The following is a 13,377-nucleotide window of genomic DNA, read 5'->3' as shown; positions in this document are numbered from 1 at the left end:
CATTTTAAAGCAAGATATGAAGCACGTACAAAAAATATTAATGTATGGTTGATTTATGGTTATCAGTTAAGAGCCTCAATATAAGATGGTTTACGTACAAAATATTTCAATTTTTTTTTTTTTTGTCTTTTATAATTATTTTCTTATCCCAGAAAACATATTCAATCATTGCAGTAACATCTTGACATGATAATGCTATCAGAACAGATAATGTTTAGATTATCTACTATATTCTAAAACATTTTTTTTCTTCGGAAACCTGCTTTAAATAAATGCACAGCAATATTTTCGAAGAGAAAATTTTTTAATATGCTTGAAAAGAAGTGATTCTAATAGATTAATTAGTATTGAAGTAGCAAGAAAATTTTACTGGCTTATTCTGCTTGAAAAACAAGATTTATGTATTAATACTAAAATGGAAGCAAATGATGTTCTGGAGAAAATAATCGTTTGCATCGCAAACATTTTTAATAAAAAAAAAGAACAAATTTTCTTAAATATCAAATTGGTAATTTATAATGAAAAAAAAATGAATTCATTTTATTATTCATGGAAAAAAAAGGACATTTTTTTTTTGCCAAAGAATGTATTTTGAAAAAAAAAAAAAAATCAAATCGAAATCGTCTGGTCATTCTATTTTCTGGTTATTGAACTGAACGTTGGTCGTAAGACAAACCCAAGTGATTAACTAGACAGAAACGATTACGATCTAGTCTTGTTTTTTTTTTATCGGTTTTTGGAAGCTGTGCGATTCGTTCGGTTATTCCAATGTTGACCTCGATTGTTTTGTTACGTGATCTGTCACACGACAGAAAGATGGAACAGGTAACGGATTCGTGACATCAGATGTGACGTCACTTTTGCCTTCTAGAAGAAGTCATTTGTTGGCACCTTCACCTGTGTGAGGAAAGGAATGTAGAGTAAACTTAAATTAAGAACGTTCTGCGAATTCTAAATTTCGTTTGACCCGAAAGCTTGGCTCAGTTTATGTTTGCGATTGTTTTCTTTGAAAAAATACACTTCCGTATTTGCGATATACAACTTTAAAGTGTGTGTATGGGGGGGGGGGAGAAGAGAGGGGATCGAATATGAAATAACTGTTGCAGGAGGTTTTGAAAATATTTCCTCCAAAACCACGTTTGTTGTGCGAACAAACACTGAGCAAAACAACATGTTTATCTTTCAAGCAAAAATGGGTCATAAAAAACAATTACAATAAGTTCACTTTTGAAGTTATATTTAAAAAAAATTAATAACAATAATAAATAAAATATTCTTTGTTTGACAGATATTAATTATGCTATGAAAGAAAGACATTAGAACATTCTTTGAAACAATGGCAATATTCTTTTTCCAACTTTTTTTTTTTGTGTTTATGTTATGCAGCATTTTATATTTAACATCATTGTGTGCTGAAGAGATACAAGCATGCCTTTCAGTTCTCTTCCCATTCACTGGCTAATTTTAAATTTTGACAGAAGTGCTACAGTTTTGGTGAAAAGATCACAATGAAATTCATCCTTTTAGCTTGCTGTGTTATTGAATCTAAATAAATCCAATTAGATAGATTCTCAACCCTTTAGGATTTAGTATGCAATTTAACACACATCTAAAATATCATGATTGATAAAACCGTATGCCAAATTTCATCTATCTAGCTCACTTTCTTTTTGAGCTACCGCGTTCACGAATACACACCCGGGCAGACAAATGTCTCCAAAATTCGATACAGAACTATGATTTTGTGCGAAACTATACATCGATGTTAACGTATAAAGTACTACATACTAAATTTTATTAATTTCAGTCATTCGTTTTTGGATTATTGTATTCACAGATAGTTAAAAACTATTTTGTCACCAAACAAAAACTATTTTCTTCATCCATAATAGTTAAAATGCCAAAATTCATCAAAATCTTGAGATCGATTTTGATGACTTTTTTTCTGATTAATCTATTTCCTCTCTCTATATTTGGTATACGAGAAACGAAAAATTGGCAACGTACCAAAAACCAGTGGCGTTGCGACAAGGGGCCAAAAGGATACAGATATCCCGGAAGCATCGCAAACGAAATTTTAGTACTCATATATCGCCCCTCCCCCTCGTTTTTGAGCCAAATATAATGAAGAGACTTAAAATGAACATACTCCAAGCGCTATTTCCATTTGCTAACTTATTGATGAAGAAGGGGGACAAAATCTTTGTGCCCCAGGCATTTTTTACCCCATTACGCCACTGCTAAAATAAAAGGAAAAAAAATGAGTGACAATTTTTAATATGCAAGTTTGAATCTTATATGATAATTGATCTACATTTCATAATACAATATTTAAGTAAGAAATGCGATATATAAACAGGACCACCTAAATTTTTCATCGGTGAATATTTGCGAAAGGTTGGTCAAAACTTTTTAATATGTAAACAAGGTGAAAATAATAAGATGAATTACTTCGTGAAATAAATTTGTCAATAAAGAATCCAGTCGCTTATTTGTGTTAAATGTCTAAATAAAGGAGAAAAAAAAAATTTGCCTTCATGTTTAAAGAGAAAATAATTTAATCGCTCAAAGTAAAACTCTTAGTGTGTTAGCCGTATAAAAGATTCCATCGTAGATACGCTGAGACTTTGCTATTTATGATATGAAACCACCTCATATTAAGAAGATAGATTCCCAATCCAACTCTAAGGTATCATAATAAAATTAAATTTTAGGAAAAATGTTAAATAAGCCGTCTACCTGTGTATCCCCAAGGTAATCTGTGAATGACGGAAAACACTTCTTAGTCACTTTTTAGCATGCAAGCCGATTACTTAGATTGCATCATGACCCTAATGTTACAGCAGTTGAAAGCTTGTTGAACGACTTTTACCAACCGTCGATAGCTCAGTTGGCAGAGCGGTGGACTGTAGGTGCTTTGTAACAGATATCCATAGGTCGCTGGTTCGACTCCGGCTCGACGGATGGCTTTTTATTAGCTACTTTCCTCTCTTTCTTTTTACTTATACGAAAAATACTAAGTGAAAGACCGAAAACACTTCTTAGTTAGTCTGCATTTTTATCATACAAGCCGATTACTTAGATTGCATCATGACCCTAATGCTACAGCAGTTGAAAGCTTGTTGAGCGACTTTTACCAACCGTCGATAGCTCAGTTGGCAGAGCGGTGGACTGTAGGTGCTTTGTAACAGATATCCATAGGTCGCTGGTTCGACTCCGGCTCGACGGATGGCTTTTTATTAGCTACTTTCCTCTCTTTCTTTTTACTTATACGAAAAATACTAAGTGAAAGACCGAAAACACTTCTTAGTTAGTCTGCATTTTTATCATACAAGCCGATTACTTAGATTGCATCATGACCCTAATGCTACAGCAGTTGAAAGCTTGTTGAGCGACTTTTACCAACCGTCGATAGCTCAGTTGGCAGAGCGGTGGACTGTAGGTGCTTTGTAACAGATATCCATAGGTCGCTGGTTCGACTCCGGCTCGACGGATGGCTTTTTATTAGCTACTTTCCTCTCTTTCTTTTTACTTATACGAAAAATACTAAGTGAAAGACCGAAAACACTTCTTAGTTAGTCTGCATTTTTATCATGCAAGCCGATTACTTAGATTGCATCATGACCCTAATGTTACAGCAGTTGAAAGCTTGTTGAGCGACTTTTCCCAACCGTCGATAGCTCAGTTGGCAGAGCGGTGGACTGTAGGTGCTTTGTAACAGATATCCATAGGTGGCTGGTTCGACTCCGGCTCGACGGATGGCTTTTTATTAGCTACTTTCCTCTCTTTCTTTTTAGTTATACGAAAAATACTAAGTGAAAGACCGAAAACACTTCTTAGTTAGTCTGCATTTTTATCATGCAAGCCGATTACTTAGATTGCATCATGACCCTAATGCTACAGCAGTTGAAAGCTTGTTGAGCGACTTTTACCAACCGTCGATAGCTCAGTTGGCAGAGCGGTGGACTGTAGGTGCTTCGTAACAGATATCCATAGGTCGCTGGTTCGACTCCGGCTCGACGGATGGCTTTTTATTAGCTACTTTCCTCTCTTTCTTTTTACTTATACGAAAAATACTAAGTGAAAGACCGAAAACACTTCTTAGTTAGTCTGCATTTTTATCATGCAAGCCGATTACTTAGATTGCATCATGACCCTAATGTTACAGTAGTTGAAAGCTTGTTGAGCGACTTTTACCAACCGTCGATAGCTCAGTTGGCAGAGCGGTGGACTGTAGGTGCTTTGTAACAGATATCCGTAGGTCGCTGGTTCGACTCCGGCTCGACGGATGGCTTTTTATTAGCTACTTTCCTCTCTTTCTTTTTACTTATACGAAAAATACTAAGTGAAAGACCGAAAACACTTCTTAGTTAGTCTGCATTTTTATCATGCAAGCCGATTACTTAGATTGCATCATGACCCTAATGTTACAGTAGTTGAAAGCTTGTTGAGCGACTTTTACCAACCGTCGATAGCTCAGTTGGCAGAGCGGTGGACTGTAGGTGCTTTGTAACAGATATCCATAGGTCGCTGGTTCGACTCCGGCTCGACGGATGGCTTTTTATTAGCTACTTTCATCTCTTTCTTTTTACTTATACGAAAAATACTAAGTGAAAGACCGAAAACACTTCTTAGTTAGTCTGCATTTTTATCATACAAGCCGATTACTTAGATTGCATCATGACCCTAATGCTACAGCAGTTGAAAGCTTGTTGAGCGACTTTTACCAACCGTCGATAGCTCAGTTGGCAGAGCGGTGGACTGTAGGTGCTTTGTAACAGATATCCATAGGTCGCTGGTTCGACGGATGGCTTTTTATTAGCTACTTTCATCTCTTTCTTTTTACTTATACGAAAAATACTAAGTGAAAGACCGAAAACACTTCTTAGTTAGTCTGCATTTTTATCATGCAAGCCGATTACTTAGATTGCATCATGACCCTAATGTTACAGTAGTTGAAAGCTTGTTGAGCGACTTTTACCAACCGTCGATAGCTCAGTTGGCAGAGCGGTGGACTGTAGGTGCTTTGTAACAGATATCCATAGGTCGCTGGTTCGACTCCGGCTCGACGGATGGCTTTTTATTAGCTACTTTCATCTCTTTCTTTTTACTTATACGAAAAATACTAAGTGAAAGACCGAAAACACTTCTTAGTTAGTCTGCATTTTTATCATACAAGCCGATTACTTAGATTGCATCATGACCCTAATGCTACAGCAGTTGAAAGCTTGTTGAGCGACTTTTACCAACCGTCGATAGCTCAGTTGGCAGAGCGGTGGACTGTAGGTGCTTTGTAACAGATATCCATAGGTCGCTGGTTCGACGGATGGCTTTTTATTAGCTACTTTCATCTCTTTCTTTTTACTTATACGAAAAATACTAAGTGAAAGACCGAAAACACTTCTTAGTTAGTCTGCATTTTTATCATGCAAGCCGATTACTTAGATTGCATCATGACCCTAATGTTACAGTAGTTGAAAGCTTGTTGAGCGACTTTTACCAACCATCGATAGCTCAGTTGGCAGAGCGGTGGACTGTAGGTGCTTTGTAACAGATATCCATAGGTCGCTGGTTCGACTCCGGCTCGACGGATGGCTTTTTATTAGCTACTTTCCTCTCCTTCTTTTTACTTATACGAAAAATACTAAGTGAAAGACCGAAAACACTTCTTAGTTAGTCTGCATTTTTATCATGCAAGCCGATTACTTAGATTGCATCATGACCCTAATGTTACAGCAGTTGAAAGCTTGTTGAGCGACTTTTACCAACCGTCGATAGCTCAGTTGGCAGAGCGGTGGACTGTAGGTGCTTTGTAACAGATATCCATAGGTCGCTGGTTCGACTCCGGCTCGACGGATGGCTTTTTATTAGCTACTTTCCTCTCCTTCTTTTTACTTATACGAAAAATACTAAGTGAAAGGACTGAAATTATCAAAAAAATTCGATCTCCAGATTTCCATGAAATCTTTTCGTTTCAGACCTACTCGAGTCTGAAAAATACACTTTTCGAATACGAAATACATTTTGTGAATACGGTTGATTAAAAACGCTTTGAATTAGATGAATTAAATTTGATATGTGGCTTTTATACCAAATTAGTTTATTTCTATTAAATTTTGAATGAAATTTATTCGCACTATGTTTGTTTGTATATGTGTCCTTGAGCAAGTATCTACTAAAATCAGAGAAGATAAAATTTTAACCAAATCTGTACAAGTTTGATCGTCTGTCCATTCGTAAGCATGTAGAGGCGATAACTAAATAACGTAAGGCTCAAATAAATAAAATTTAGCATGTGATCTTGTTACTAAAATTAGTAGTTGTATACCAAATTTTAGTTTCATTCAATCGAAAAGAAAATAAGTTTCCAAAGCACATACTAGGTTTTCTATTCTATACTACGAAGCACAAAACGATCACGTTCGGGACTCTGAAAATAAAAATCTGAGTACTCGCAGCGTTCACGGCCTCGCTCAATGTCCAAAATTTCTGAGCGGAAAGCTGATAGAGCAACTTTTCCTAAACTCTGTATGCGAGAAAGTTTTGGGGAGACTACGCCTTCGAATTTGATTAATTGACTCGACAACGAATATATTTATATTTAAAAGCGCTTTTGGTAGTTTTATTTTAATAATATTAAAATTAAGTTTTAGAAGAATAAGAGGGCTATTTTGGAACGGACCTCTTAGTTATAAACCTCGGTTAGATGGCACTTGAGCTGGTATTTTTTTCCAAATTTCTTTACCCGATTAGTGTGAAGTCGTTTAGTTCAAAACGTCAGACTTAACATACACCAGATCCACATACATATTTTTTTTTTGGAATCAGGCTGCGAACCTAGAAACTTCTGGATACGAAGCCGTGGCTTTATGACAACGCCATTACAAAAAATAAGTACCCAGCGATTATATTCTCTAGGCCATCTCATTTTATTTGAACTTGGAGAAATTATAGAAAGTTTTCTTCAGTTCGTAGAAGAGAAAACTCATCTTACAATAATTCTATATAGTTATAATATAAGTTGTTAATTTTTGGTAGCTCTTTTTCTATGTGCTTGCTTCTTCAGAAATTTTTAATATATGCAATTATAAATTTCATTTATCGATTATAATATATAAATATTTTTTAAATTCTTCTTATGCCTTAATTATTCCCATTTCTTTGTGTGTATATATATCTTATTTCATTTTTTTCCACCCTTGATGGGTGTTGTATTTAATGCCTTTATATGAACTCGAGTAACTTAAATAACTATTGCGATATATCACTTTATACTGACTCGCGTGGCATTACGATTATTTAATAAGTAGCTGTGCTTTGTTAAATGAAGGGTTTTCATAGAACAGTATACTAGTACTGCTTGCAACTTATATTTCAGAAGAAAAGAAAAATACGTGTGTTTTTTGGCAAAATCGTCCAAAGTCAATCGGTATGGTGAAGAAATGATGAAAACTTGGACATGAAAGATTGCAAGAAGTTGAAACAAGTAATATTTCCAAGAGATTTGACATTGTGAGAGTACTATATATTGATTAAATGATGAATGCACCATGGCACTTAAGAAATCATTTCATTAAACTCTTCCAAAGTTTTAATTCACATTAAAGACCAATCTGCAGTGCAATTCATCAACCATATTTCCAAAACAGTTAATGGACATTGATAGGGGGAAAAGTACAGGTTGATGCCGACACAAAATACATTTCATTTCCATTGAATTTTGTGTCATTGCTCCCTTAATTGTCGATCGAACAATTAAGAGACATTTCCTGCAAATAGCCACCAATTACAAAAATTACCAATGGCTTTGCGAACGTGCTGTATTGGCATAAAAAAACAAGTCCGACGTCTATGCAATCAACGGACAACTGAAAGCAAGTCTGTCACTTATCAATCGATTTACAGCGTCATGAATGCGGAGGATATTTTAAACGAAATTAAAAATTCGATTATCAAATCGATCTTTCTGGTATGGAACTTCAGATTGCAACACAAAGATACGTAACCAATAAAACATTAATTCACTATGAGTGTTCAATGGAACCAAGCTGCCTGCCAATAAATTGATGGTAAACGTCATCTTTTATGTATGCACATGATATTGAAATATTTCTCTCTCGTATCACAATGTATAGTGATGATGCTTACAAAATTGGAGATTCAATTAACTATATATCTTACAGCACCATTTGGCGAGTGGGGCTGATAATAATGTACATGCAGAATCCTGCCTGATTTCTCGTCATCCATTTCACTAAGAAACGCTCGCTAGAGGAACCCATGTTTTGCTCGATAATTGCAGTTAAACTGTATTTTGGTTCAAGTGCACACGTTGAGGAAATCTAGAGCTGTGCGCCTTTGATCACTGCCCATAAATATGATTTTCAGAAATTTTCCGATGTAAACTCGAGTGGCATGCCGTCGATTTCCAATACAGGTAATATAAGGGCTTACTTTGCGGCGAACCTAGAGTTAATTTTTTTAGAAGCCTCAGACATCTCTAGTATCGAATTTAGTAAAATAGCACAGAGCAGATGGACATTATTCAAAGCATATTGCTGATTTTAATAGGGGAATTGTTGCAAAATTTGAGCACCTTAGGGGAAAAGAAAAAAAAAAAAAAAAACTTTGCAATTTATGCATACATAAAGCTGCATATTTTCTAATCATAGGATATTTTCTTTTTTATGATCATGCATAATTTTTATTGAAAAATACATTTAAAATTTTCTTTATAAATTTTTTCTGTATATTTAATCCTGTATTTGCACCCGTATCTTCGATTGTAAAACGTATGGTGACCTTTTTGATTTTTGAAAAAGTATTAAAGCGAAAAAATTATTATTAAAAAATGAAGTCAACTTTCACTGGATTGACAATAAAAATTGTGACCTTTTCAACATTTTCTTAAAATTAATGTGGCCGGATACATTATTTCTGAAAATGTCGACATTAATAAAGAAACGCAGCATGATAAGGAATTGTGTTCAGTTTTCATCAACACATAGTTGAATAAGATTCGACATGGTTTCTTCTGCACTAACTCGCCATATTTAGGAATTTAGAAAAAATTCTATTTGCACCCTTATAAAACTAAGAACTACTTCAGGATGGTTACCGTCACAAGATTGACAAAACTGTTTCGAAATTGACGATTAATTTTTTTTCAATAGAAAAGAATTGCAGTGTTTATGAAAAAACCTTCAATCACAAAATTGGTAAAATTTCAAACTTAAAATAAAATAAAATAATAAGCTTGTAAAAATAATTTTGTGCTCGAAAATATACTTTGATGTTATTGTTTGAAAAACTATTCAATTTTTATTTTTAATTAAACCTACTAAAATTTGTTCTTAGTGGATTCTAATACCGAAGAAGCAACTTTCTACCAAATTTCATATTTCCTACCAATCAGGATACATCTTTACAAGTATAGAGAAATTTTACTCGGAGAAAAAAAAATTATAAGACTTCAAACAAAAGAGGAAAAATAGAAATCGTGTAAAAATACTAGCACTAAATTTATTTTGCTGTATTCTTATTTTCAGCTGATCGAACAATCATGCATTTTTTTCCTTTTAACAATAATAAATTGTTAAACATACATTTATCAGATTAGCTTTTGTTTAGTTGAGTAATGTTAATGTCCCATCTTAAAACAACACAAAGTTTTTTTTTTGGATAGACCTTCTAATCTTGAACCACAATCAGATGACGAGGACGACACCTGAGCTGGCACCCCCTCCCACCAAATTTCCACTCCACACCAGCGGAAGGACGTTTGGTCCCGTCGGATTTAACGTGCACCAGACCCGCTTTCAAGACGGTTCTTTAGAATCGGGTCTCGAACCTAAATTCCTCCTGTTCCAAAGTCGAGACCTTACCACCGCGGCCCTCTACATTTATCAGACATAAGCAAAATAAACAATTCACCATCGAAAACACTAAAAATTAAAATTCGAACATCTTTCGAATCGCAACAAATAAGACACAGTACGTAGTATCCTTTTAAAAATAACATACCAATATTTTAACAAACTGCAATGTACATTGCTTTTTAAAAAAAACTGTGATGGCGGGGTGGGTTATTAAACATTATCTTAATACGTGTCGGCCTCTCTGGATCCCTTCTCTGAATTCTTTTCTTTTCGTTGGTTTTCTTCCTTGATATATTTGGTGAACACACCTTCACGATCAAGCTTTCGATTTTTTTTTTTTTTTTCATAATCAAAGTTTTCTTTGGACTTCTCGAGAAAATTAAATACTTTTTAAAATCCATTTTACAAAATTAAAAGTATTTTTCATGAAACTATGCACCCTGTATTGATAGGGACGAGCGTACCAGGACGCTCAACGATACTTCATCGGACATGGATTAGAACACGTTCGTTCTTCTATCAAGTATGGCGAGAAGTGCCCATTTCTATACATTAATAAAGATGAAAAACACTGAAACACAAAGTTTAGGTAACATGACTGCAGCGGCGATGTGTTAAATTGGTTACAGTAATTTATGAGTCGATCTTGCAAGATTTGTTGCAGAGAAATAACTCTTTCTAATAGTAGACAGATATTCCTTTTCATATAACAACATTTATAATCAACAGCGTTAAGTTCCGATTTAGATCTGTACATATATTTACTCTGATAGCCTACACTTTTCATAAAGTGGAAATTACCATTACATTCGGTTTACCCGTATAAACTTATGGTAACTTTATTCTGCAGTTTAATAAGAAAGCTTTCTTATTAAATTAAAATACAAGCAAATCCCTTTATGAGTTGAATGAGTTATTTAGCAAATGGACAAAATCTTTTTGTCCAGGTTCTTGAAAAAGAAGAAATCCTGAAATGTGCAAGGAAGATAAAAATAGCATTTGGTGTTAGTAAAGGAAGTATTACACTTTTAACATTAAATAATCATATTTATATATCATTATTCTGCTTCTAAACCCACAAAACAGGATATACTACTTGCAGTTTTATAAATTATAATTATTCAATTAAAATTATTTATCATCTGCTCAAAAGCTTTGCTAGTGAAGAGAATTTTATCTCGGAGTTAAGAATTATGAATAATTAGATGTTTATGATCACCTTAATGTATTTTTAGCATTCAACCTTTTTTTTGTTATATAAAATGAACTTTCTCAATGGAATGCCTTTTGATTCCATTAGGAAATTGACATTAACGTCATAATATATGTATATATGTCAAAGTAATCTTCTAACTGTATATAGACATTTATGATATATTATTACAGAAATTCAAATAATCTATTGCAATAATTAATCTTAAGTCAAGAACAGATGAATGCAGAGAAAAGAAGATGGCAGTCTTTCCCTGCATACCTCTTTTCAGACACTCAACTTCTAACAGAGAAAGCCCCTCTTCCATTTGTAAATGCAAACTTAAGATCTGAACATGGTAGGCAGGTTTTGAATAAGTTCCATATGAGGTTTAGCAATCCTCATATCTATAATGCAGTATCAATCCAATTTTTTTGCATTTTGAAATTTGAGAAATTATGGCCCTATAATCCTGAATAACATTTTTTTTTTTACTTGGTATATATATCTGAAGATAATCTAATTCAGGTTCTCAGGGGTGTTTGTGGGACCCCAAAAAATCCCCTGAAACTTTTACGGACTTACTACCGGCATTTTGGAGTTTCGAGAAGGGGGGAGGGGAGAAATGAAAAATTACAATTATGAAGTATTGAATGACCTAATTATAAAAGTTCAATGAATTACTTTTTTTGCAAAATTAATAACCATAAACTTTCAAACATAAACTACTACATCTTATGCAAATATTTTAAATTACCTGAGTTAATTCTTTAAAAAAAAAATTATCTAATTTCTGCTGCTTTTTTTTATTTTCTGATGTTTGTGGGCTTGTCTTTCTTTTGTGGTGAACTTCATAATTGCAGGAAGATTGACTTTTATTTTCCTCATTTACAGTTGAAGAAATTTCCTCGAGAACTGCACATGCAGAGGTAGAAGCAGTTTGCTTTTCTGCTAATGTAGAAGGTTTTTCGGAGACTTTTATAGGTGACTCATCTGAAATACATGTTTTTAAGTCCTCTTGATATGTTTTCCAACTTCTGTTCATATTCAGTAAGAGATCTTTTTGAATTGGATCAGTCATTGGATTTTTTGAGCCATATTTTTCACATGAGGTTTCTTTAGAAGCCATTAAATCATATTTAATAGTCTGCACTGCATCTAGGGAATCAATCTTAAGAGAGGTTCTATAGTCAGTGACAAGTGTATCCATTAAGTTGAATGCACTTTCCACTAATGGGCCATGGAAGCAGCTAAGGCACGCTTTGACCAATTTAGCCAATGTAGGATACTTATAATCATTTGTGAAATCATCTTTTAAATTAAAAACTTTAGACCAATATTTATCAATTGTACACTTGACTTGATTTCCACTTTCATCAGATGTGTAGAGCATTTCTTTGGTGATATCAATATCACTCTGGTGTAACCTTATTTCAGCTTCTACTTTTGACTTTTCATTATCACTAAAAATATGGGACATAAAAGATGATAATTTTTCAAAAGCTAATATTGTACTGGTTTTACCTCTTAGCTCTGGATCTAATGCTGTAAAACTAATTAGATATGAATTTTTAAGGGGTAATTTCTGTTTCATATGCTGAAATTTCAAAGTGAAATTCTCTTGCGTACATAAATAAAAAAATATTTCAATAAGCGAAACGAAAAATTTACACGTGCATCAATAAATGAAACGAAAATTTTACACAGCGGAGAAAAAAAAGTTGCGAAGCGATCAATGACAAATAGCTAATACGGCGAAAAATCCCCCTTCTCTACTTATTGGCTCCACGCCAGGAGAGATAAGACCTTTGAACCCAGAGTCACGTTATCGCACATCTGGTCGAACGAAGTCCCTCCCTTTTTTTTCTGCCGCGCCTACTTGCCGAAAAGAATCCTGAAGAGAATGTCCGAGAACCGGGGGAATGAGTCATAACTCGCAATAAGGAAAGTACAAAAAAGAAGATTTTCCCCCCTTTTCACGCATTATCACTGCCTTTGGAGAAAGAAAGGAAAAGTTTTCACCACACACACTGACCTTGCGTTTTCTGCTTTCAAAGCAAACAAAATTACCCAGATCAAAATAAATAATTCATTATTATTCCTACTTCCTTTTGAACGACGATCCCCGGAATTTCCGGGTAACGAAGTTCAAAATCCCCGGAATTCCGGGGTTTCCCCGGAGCACAAACACCCCTGGGTTCTTAAATCTTAAATACTTTTATAAAAATGTATTAGCAGTAGATGACTTGCAGAGTATCAATGGGTTATTAGAAATGTATTTATCAAATAATAAAAGTGTTTTGAAAA

General features: G+C 34.2%; 10 non-coding genes across 10 annotated transcripts; all 10 read left to right on the top strand.

The window, feature by feature from the left end:
- Nucleotides 1–2,875: 2,875 nt before the first annotated feature.
- Nucleotides 2,876–2,964, top strand: Trnay-gua (transfer RNA tyrosine (anticodon GUA)). The gene is given in 2 exon segments: nucleotides 2,876–2,912; nucleotides 2,929–2,964. It is a non-coding gene; the product is annotated as a tRNA-Tyr (tRNA).
- A 176-nt stretch (nucleotides 2,965–3,140) lies between these two features.
- Trnay-gua (transfer RNA tyrosine (anticodon GUA)) lies at nucleotides 3,141–3,229 on the top strand. The gene is given in 2 exon segments: nucleotides 3,141–3,177; nucleotides 3,194–3,229. It is a non-coding gene; the product is annotated as a tRNA-Tyr (tRNA).
- A 176-nt stretch (nucleotides 3,230–3,405) lies between these two features.
- Nucleotides 3,406–3,494, top strand: Trnay-gua (transfer RNA tyrosine (anticodon GUA)). Its single transcript is given in 2 exon segments — nucleotides 3,406–3,442; nucleotides 3,459–3,494. It is a non-coding gene; the product is annotated as a tRNA-Tyr (tRNA).
- A 176-nt stretch (nucleotides 3,495–3,670) lies between these two features.
- Nucleotides 3,671–3,759, top strand: Trnay-gua (transfer RNA tyrosine (anticodon GUA)). Its single transcript is given in 2 exon segments — nucleotides 3,671–3,707; nucleotides 3,724–3,759. It is a non-coding gene; the product is annotated as a tRNA-Tyr (tRNA).
- A 176-nt stretch (nucleotides 3,760–3,935) lies between these two features.
- Nucleotides 3,936–4,024, top strand: Trnay-gua (transfer RNA tyrosine (anticodon GUA)). Its single transcript is given in 2 exon segments — nucleotides 3,936–3,972; nucleotides 3,989–4,024. It is a non-coding gene; the product is annotated as a tRNA-Tyr (tRNA).
- Nucleotides 4,025–4,200: 176 nt separating this feature from the next.
- Nucleotides 4,201–4,289, top strand: Trnay-gua (transfer RNA tyrosine (anticodon GUA)). Its single transcript is given in 2 exon segments — nucleotides 4,201–4,237; nucleotides 4,254–4,289. It is a non-coding gene; the product is annotated as a tRNA-Tyr (tRNA).
- Nucleotides 4,290–4,465: 176 nt separating this feature from the next.
- On the top strand, nucleotides 4,466–4,554 carry Trnay-gua (transfer RNA tyrosine (anticodon GUA)). Its single transcript is given in 2 exon segments — nucleotides 4,466–4,502; nucleotides 4,519–4,554. It is a non-coding gene; the product is annotated as a tRNA-Tyr (tRNA).
- A 430-nt stretch (nucleotides 4,555–4,984) lies between these two features.
- On the top strand, nucleotides 4,985–5,073 carry Trnay-gua (transfer RNA tyrosine (anticodon GUA)). Its single transcript is given in 2 exon segments — nucleotides 4,985–5,021; nucleotides 5,038–5,073. It is a non-coding gene; the product is annotated as a tRNA-Tyr (tRNA).
- Nucleotides 5,074–5,503: 430 nt separating this feature from the next.
- On the top strand, nucleotides 5,504–5,592 carry Trnay-gua (transfer RNA tyrosine (anticodon GUA)). Its single transcript is given in 2 exon segments — nucleotides 5,504–5,540; nucleotides 5,557–5,592. It is a non-coding gene; the product is annotated as a tRNA-Tyr (tRNA).
- Nucleotides 5,593–5,768: 176 nt separating this feature from the next.
- Nucleotides 5,769–5,857, top strand: Trnay-gua (transfer RNA tyrosine (anticodon GUA)). The gene is given in 2 exon segments: nucleotides 5,769–5,805; nucleotides 5,822–5,857. It is a non-coding gene; the product is annotated as a tRNA-Tyr (tRNA).
- The last annotated feature ends 7,520 nt before the right edge of the window (nucleotides 5,858–13,377 follow it).

This window comes from Argiope bruennichi, chromosome 6 (assembly GCF_947563725.1).
Source record: "Argiope bruennichi chromosome 6, qqArgBrue1.1, whole genome shotgun sequence".
NCBI classification, from domain to species: Eukaryota; Metazoa; Arthropoda; class Arachnida; order Araneae; family Araneidae; genus Argiope; species Argiope bruennichi.
The sequence above is the reverse complement of the archived record's forward strand: the minus strand, read 5'-3'. Positions and strand labels throughout refer to the sequence as shown.